The following is a 6,550-nucleotide window of genomic DNA, read 5'->3' on the forward strand; positions in this document are numbered from 1 at the left end:
CTGCAAATGCAGATGCGAGAGCTTGGCCAACGCATGGCCAACACGTGGTCCCTTTGTACATACATTACGTGCGCTCTTGCGTTGCTCTGGCGGTTACAAACCTCAGACCACAAGAGGGCAATAGATTTTTTTAGGCGTGACCACGAAACCGGTGCTGCATCCGAAACCAGGAAAATGCTGCCTTCGGAGGCTGTATACAGAGGCAGGATGAAAATAAGGTGCTTTTGAAACTGTTCGGAAACCAGTTCCTTAAGAGTTCCATTCATTCAAAACAGCTGTCAGTTAAGCCATTAACTGATTAGGCAGCAAGTCAGCTGCCTACGTTTTTGGATGCAGCCTGGATTTGGAAGATGAGTTGATAGTTGAGGAGTGGGGAGAGACACGGAGAAAAAACAAGTTCATTTGAATGGACTGGGGACAAAAAGTCATATATATTTTCAGAAAAGATTCAACTCAAATTGCTGCCCACGTCCGCCAAGACAGTTGTTGACTGAAAGAAGATAATTCACTCTAGCGCCCCTTGCGGCAATGCTGAGAATGCAGCGCATACTTGCGTTGGGTTATGAATTGAGCGCTGACACATTTCACAATGACGTGTGAAATCGAGCTTGTTTAGCAAGGTGTCCTTTTTAGCACGCCCACCTCCCGTGCCAGAGACGCCAGTTGAAATCCCGTTCGGAGTGAATCGAGCAGGACCGGTTACATACTTAATAAATGCACAGAAAATAATCATTCAGTTGAAATTATTTTATTATGTAAAAAGAATGACTGCAGAGCTAAAATTGGTTGCCTCAGACGACACCAAATTATTAAATAACAGTAATTATTAAATGGCACATGCAATGAACTTTCATTTTGAGTAAAAACCTAAATTATTAGCCCTTTTTTGAGTGAAAATGTCTACAACAAAAGATAATCCTCTCAGTTGAGGATGTCGGTCACCAGTTTTTGGGAACAAAGCACTCCAACCCCCTCAACACCGCTCAGATGGATGTATTTGAGAAGCCTGTTTGGCTTAGAGAGGCATGGTCTAAAGGTTCAGCAATAGTCCAGTTGCTCTCGAGTTATGCACTAGTTTGAACAAAAGGACTTACACACTGGTGAATTTTCAGATCTAATGGGGCAGGCTTGACTATTCAGCATGATACTGCATCATCTATTATGATATTGCATAATTTATCATGCTATTGCATCTATCTGTCAATCTATATATACATTTGCTCAATTATAATGTAAAATATAGCATATTTTTAATTACATAATACATAAAATAATTGTGTATAAATATAATTTTTACTTGTGCATAAATTGGAAATAAGAACAGAGGCTCAGAGTAATGTTAATCTTTGTGTGTTTTCCCGTAATTCGCTCCAAATGAGAATGATGACCTTTTCATCAGGATTGAAATTTTTTTTTAACTTTCTTTCCTGGTTTGGAGTTTTGTCACTGACACGGCCCTTATTCTCCTTCCTTTTCCAATCAGTCTACTTCCACTGTTTCAGGCCACAACATTGGTCACATTTGTACCAGAGGGAGAGTGAATCAGCGTTCACATGCACTGTCATCATGTTTTCCCTCTGCTTCTGGCGTTTCCTTTATTTACCCTACAAAACAAGGCCACACCTGCTCACACTGTGTTAAAGCATAAAGATAAGCCATATCCCACCCTGACCTCCACAGGCCTAGTCTCAAGAGTGGTGTCAGAACTCTCAGCCAAAATGTCATTTAGCTGACTGATTAAAATGGCTTGATACTTGAGTTGTTTGCTATTTGGAAATTATTGTATATAATCCCTTCACTGATTTGATCTGCTTAAAGTTTGATTTGATTACATTATACATATATGTCATACTTCACATAAACATTTTTTTTAACATATTATGAAATCTCAAAAAAATGATAATCTATTATTTACAAAGTTAAAAGATCATAAAATCTTAACAAAACACACTGTTCATGCAAATCTGATTCTTATCAAACTGAGCCAAAACAGAATATATTGTCCATGATTGTCTGTTATGTCTCCATAGCATTCCTGAATCCTGACATAACAACATTAATGTTATGCGCCTCACTGTATGCTGCTCAGAAGAGCACTATGTGAGTTATGTAATTCTGTTAATGTTTAGGGCATGTACTAAACTTGTGCAATAGACCTTAAAATTCCAGAAAACAAGAGTTGTGAAAAATTGATCTAGAACATTAAGACAGTACAACTTACTGATCAGACTGTATTCATGTCCCTCACAGCCTTGTTATCATCTAGGTCAAATTAAATATTCCATCTACCCTGACTAAGGTCCATACCGGCCAAGTGAATTAAATGATCATTGCACTGTTGTGTCATGCACTGGTACAAATCAATTGCATTCGCACAAAACTTGACTTGTGTGAGGAATCAGCATGGTTCATGGTGTACATTTTACCAGTACATGTGTTCCCTGGGATTCAAACCCATGACCTTGGCATTGCTGCTAGTTAAGCTGCATTTGTAACAACACTGTGATTCTAGTTCAAGAATCTCTTCTGTATTACACTTAGTGTAATCTCATAAAATGGAAACAAGTTGTTTTCCTTATTTTATAATAGACACTACTTTCCTTTTCTCAGTGGAAACCTTTTTGTCAATAATCTTTGTTTGAGTGCTGTGTTAGAAGCGTTCATGGCTGACTGAACACATATACACTACCGTTCAAAAGTTTAGAGTCACTTACTCATTCTTTATTTTTTTTTTCATTTTTTTATTTTATTTTTTTTTTCTTCACATTTTAGAATAATAGTAAAGTCATCACAACTATGGAATAATAGAAATGGAAATATGGGAATTATGTTGTGACTAAAAAAACCAAAATAAATCAATACTATGTTATATTTTAGCATCTTCAAAGTGGCCACTCTTTGCCTAGATTTTGCAGAAATGTACTCTTGGCATTTTCTAAATCAGCTTCTTGAGGTATCACCCTAGGATGCTTTTTAAACAGTATTGAAGGAGTTCCCATCTATGTTGGGCACTTATTGGCTACTTTTCTTAATTATTCGGTCCAAGTCATCCATTTCAAAAACATTTTTTTTATGTTTATAACATTTTAGTTTTGTAATTAAATAACTTAATATGTTGACACAATTATATTTTTGTCTACAAAATTAATTTCAAACATTTTAGCATATGCCTTCAGATCAAAAGGTTTTTAAGATCATGAGAAACTTTTCAGGCAAGTGACCCCAAACATTTGAACAGTAGTGTATGTCCATGTCTTCTGGAATTTTCAGAGCCTCTTGTCTGACGCAGAGAAAAGCCAAACGGGGAGTGTGACTGATTTAATATATGACTTGGTTTACTACCTGATAATTAGATTAAATAAAAAAGCGAACAATAAACACATTACAATCGTACAGTATCTAAGCTTTTAGTGAATAGAAGTTTTAAGGTATGTTTTACCGTGATGCCCAAACTACCATAAAATTCCATAACAACACACATAACATTTCTCTGTTACTTTGAATATAAATTCAGATGACTGTGAAATAAAGCCTACTGCTGATATTAACAAAAGTAATTGTTCTGGATATTTGAATTAAAATTGATATTTTCCTAATTTTCCTCATGATATTCCAAACCTGTATGACTTTCTTTCTTCCATATCAATCACCTTTCACTTTTATTGCATCATATTTCCATACAATGAAAGTGAATGGTCACTGAGGCTACCAGAAAGTAATATGGCTTTGGAACAACATGAGGGTGAGTAAATGATGACAGAATTTTCATTTTTGGGTGAACTATACCTTTAATACACATCAAGAGCAAAATGTGTTTGGGCAGTGAAAGACTGAGAGAACAGAGATGATGCAAAGAAGCTTACAGTGTGACATCTGGGAGGAGGATTGCATCATGTATACAGGACAGACAGGTGGATGGTGTGAGTGTATGAGTCACTGAGTTGTCAGCCATGACATCCTGTCAGTCAAAACGGCAGGGTTTGTGGTTTGTGGTTGTGCGAGACCGTCTGCTATTTCAAAGACTGCATTAATGTTAAGGCTTGCAAAGCAGCAACAGTGTTGCTTCTACAAAACTATGTTGAAGGAATCTTGTGCCTCTGGAAATCTTTCTCTCCATACCGAAGGCTCCAAAGCAAGTAGTAAAAATATTTAATACTGTAATATGTTACACCACAGTGTGTCAAGCCGAGTCTGGTGAAGCCCTAACCAAATGTAAAATGTGACATCCAGAAAAAGTACAGGAAAATATCTTGTAACTGAATCCAACATTTGACAGGCATCAACTCCTTCTTTACTTTATTATGCATTGTGTAAAGCAATTATATTTCCTCTTAGACACTTTTGCTGTTGTTGATGGTGTAATTTTCTACTAAATAGACTAGTACAGACAATACAATTTTCTGGGACTAAGTAAAATAAGAATTTGTGAGTGGTTGATAAATTTGACCCCAATGCTGTGCTTCTTGTCAGAATTCGCATATGCAAAATAGTGCAAATGGACTAAAGGTTTCAGCGTTTTTCTTGTACTTATCTGTGTGTATCTGGAACAGACAGAAATGTTCAATGTTAATACAAGAAAAAAATGACAAGCTAAAAACCTCAATGATGTGATAAGCAATTTATTGGCAATCTATTGAAAAATACAGATTGTTTATATAACATTTTTGTAAGGTGATCTGATTGTTGGCTCATAGAGTGGATGATATTTTTCTGTCAACCCTTACCCACCTATCAACAGGTTTTACAAGCAAGAGTAAAACCTCTTATTTGCACTGTTAACAATGATTGCTTGCCAACATATGCAAAGATATTTAGGGACTAGCAAGCTGCAAACACAACCTTTGTTTTATATGTTAAATGCCATGGCAATTCAATTGACAAACTAGAACTAAATCTCCAAAATTAAATGAAGCATGATGGAAGTACAAATATATGAACTGATGAACCAGATTTGAATCTGAAAACAACAAGAACTTAAGGACTTAAAAACTCCTAGAATCCAAACAGATTGCTTTCAAACACAATGAAAAACCTAACCAGCCCCACAAGCAATTACTCATCTTTTTACTCTTTTTTTTCACACACACAACAGTCTCTAGAATTTACTCAAAATGGTGCCAAAAAAACAAACAAACAAAAAAAAAAAACATCTTGTGAGCATCAGTTCTGTGGATGGAAACGCCTTGTTGATGAGAGAGGTCAACAGAGAATGGCCAGATCGGTTTGAACTGACAAAGTCTATGGTACCTCAGATAACCGCTCTGTACAATTGTGGTGAGAAGAATATAATCTCAGAATGCATTGTGAGATGCAGGTCGGCACTGTTTTAGTGGTTTTAATGTTGTGGCTGATCACTGTGTGTGTGTGTATATATATATATATATATATATATTTCTGTTATCATTATGATTTAAAAAGGAGCCAAATAACTATGTGATAATAAATGGCTTCATATGATCACTATCCTTAAATAAATACATGATCGGTCATATTTTCAAAACTAGTGCCAAAATTTCACAATTTCTGCCAGGTATGCAAACTTTTGAGCACAACTGTATATATATATATACTGGTAGCCAAAAGTTTGGAATAATGTACAGATTTTGCTCTTATAGAAAGAAATGGCATTCAACTGGGGGTTAAGATCCATAACACTCTTTTCCAATTATCTGTTGTTCAATGTCTGTTTCTTTGTCCACTCTAACCTTTTCTTTTTGTTTTTCTGTTTGAAAAGTGACTTTTTCTTTGCAATTCTTCCCATAAGGCCTGCACCCCTGAGTCTTCTCTTCACTGTTGTACATGAAACTGGTGTTGAGCGGGTAGAATTCAATGAAGCTGTCAGCAGAGGACATGTGAGGCATCTATTTCTCAAACTAGAGTCTCTGATGTACTTATCCTCTTGTTTAGTTGTACATCTGGGGCCGGTTGCACCAGCTATACATACGTTACAACTTAGCCTAGTTGTGGCGTAAATGGGCACCTAAGTCACAATTTACGCACTACTAAATATTTGAACGTTACACCATTAAACTTAGGTAGAACGTAAACCTACGTATAAACTAAATATTTACGGAAGCCTCTGACCAGGAGTAACTGATGGAATAAAAAAGCAGACTCATTTAATGACATCAATGAGCTCATGTTTTGCGTGACAGGCATCAATCATTTTGACATATATGATGATGTTGGCATTTACACTAGTTTACATTTACGAGAGAAACAAAAAACATACTTTTAAGCAACTCTTCAGCATGAAACCGATCTAACGGTGCAGTTTTTAGGGTGCGTCGCTCAGTGTCAAGTTTCAAAATATACTAAATATATAAGATATTAAAATGAAAATTTCCAGCCTGTAGTATTAGTATTTATTTATTACCCCTTATTTATTTTAGATACAGTTCCTATTTATTGTTATTTACATGGGGCAAATATACTATATATCAAATCTACTTTTATTATGTATTGTATTTTAATGGGGATATAATTTATTACAGCTGACAGTTACGGGTTACAAGGTTTGAACATCAGCCGTAACGAGATGAAATGCACG

The sequence above is a fragment of the Myxocyprinus asiaticus genome, chromosome 15 (genome assembly GCF_019703515.2).
Source record: "Myxocyprinus asiaticus isolate MX2 ecotype Aquarium Trade chromosome 15, UBuf_Myxa_2, whole genome shotgun sequence".
Lineage (NCBI taxonomy): Eukaryota > Metazoa > Chordata > Actinopteri > Cypriniformes > Catostomidae > Myxocyprinus > Myxocyprinus asiaticus.